The sequence below is a fragment of the Sinocyclocheilus rhinocerous genome, unplaced genomic scaffold, assembly GCF_001515625.1.
Source record: "Sinocyclocheilus rhinocerous isolate Xijiao unplaced genomic scaffold, SAMN03320098_v1.1 scaffold239, whole genome shotgun sequence".
Taxonomy (NCBI): Eukaryota; Metazoa; Chordata; class Actinopteri; order Cypriniformes; family Cyprinidae; genus Sinocyclocheilus; species Sinocyclocheilus rhinocerous.
Genome location: NW_015653198.1, coordinates 405,383 through 407,072, shown reverse-complemented (window position 1 = coordinate 407,072; position 1,690 = coordinate 405,383). Strand labels below are relative to the sequence as shown.

Here is a 1,690-nt window from a genome sequence, read left to right as displayed (position 1 = left end):
AGTGGGCTCCCCCAAAGTCCACGGTATAGTTCGAACACTTGTTATATGTTCTGTAAAAAAAATTCATATCGGCGGCATATTCGCCGAAACCGATATATCTGCTACAGGCTCATATCGGCTAAACTATATATTTGGTCGGGCTCTAATAATCATATTAGGTTTCTTCTCATGATATTCTTAGCACCGTATTACATAGACTCAAAGACCTTTGCAAAAATAAAAAAAATATACTGACATTTATGTGCGCACAAGAAACCATTAAACTTAGCATTTAGGACACACTGAGCCACCTATTGTGCCATCAGCCCATTTCAGTGTTTTTTTGGCCTCCACAAAGTATGCGTTAAAGAGACCTAAGGCCTTGAAATATGGCATACTGCCCTAACGAAAGCCAAATTTTGAACACTTTTTTTTTTACAGTACCAGTCTTTTTTATAGACTCTTGAACTAGGCAAATTTTATGCCATCAGCCCATTTCGTGTCATGCTCTCTCCGCTGCCACAGAGGATGTTCAATTGGACATTAGGCCTTTATATTAGAGGTACTAGATCTCTGTTAATTCATATGCATCCATTCTCTCGTTTTATTCATAGTAAGATGGCAGTGATGCACAAAGGAAATCGGTTATATAAAACTAGAAATTGTAATACGTAAGCATGCAATAAATTCCCATGCGCATGTGAAGAGTTTCTCGAGGGCAAAAAAAAGTTTCTTGTGTGCATGTAATGGCCTATGTTTTTTTTTTTATGATTATTTTTTATTTTAGGGGCTCTATATGTTGTCACTTAGAGAAAATCAATGAAAAAAACCTTGAGAAAATAAAAATATTTACAGATGACTGTACTATATAGGGGGGGGGGATTTCAACCGACTGCCCGAGGCCAGCATAAAAAGACGGCCTGCGCGTCGTCACGAAAGCTTATCAATTGCACGTGTTTTAAGTCTTGCCAATTTAAACATTCAAAACAGTTTAAAGCATTCAAACACGAGACGCGGAAAAAACTGAGAGTTTGTGCGCTGAGTTTGGTGCGCACACGGAGAGCCGCGCAAACACCAAACCGAGCTCTTCTTCGCTTCCTCCCGTGCCTGAACGAACAAATACACCTCACCAGTTTAAACATACAAACACAAAAAAACATGAAAAGCTTAATTCAGCACCCGCGTGCTGTTCTGTGCGCACAGTGCGCACGCAGAGAGCCACGTCTCACAGCCCTTGAAAACCGAATTGAGTTTTGTCTCTTCTTGCTCTTGAAACGACAAATACATACAAAATTATTAATTAATTTTCATGACAAAATGTCATAATACCTGTCTTTGCAAGTATCCTCTCAAAAATTGTCGGTTATGTCTTAAGTTAGAGTAAACAGTTGAGAAAGAAATGGAATGTGTATCATTATATTGGATGTCTTGTCTCTTAAAGTGACCGCACCTAATTTACTAGCTGCTGTCAGTGTCCTTAATGTTAAGCCGAGAAATTAAATGGGAGAAAATCACTCACTGCTCTTTACTGAACTACTTTGTAGTTTTAACAAGAATTAATCTATATTTAATTTATACAGTGAAGACTATGCAATGCTATTTACATTTGATTATTCAGTTTCTGTACCTGGACACCTACGAACTTGAAAAAACTTAAACATTGTTTAATTTGTTTATTTGTGCTATTTACACAATTTCAAACAGGGCCCAC

The 1,690-nt window shown here is 37.7% G+C and overlaps 1 protein-coding gene across 1 annotated transcript in view; it reads left to right on the top strand.

Annotated features, from left to right (window-relative positions):
- The window catches only part of LOC107715625 (heat shock protein 75 kDa, mitochondrial-like), a 5,712-nt gene that overhangs the window by 3,555 nt on the left and 467 nt on the right, over positions 1–1,690 (top strand). The window lies entirely within an intron of this gene.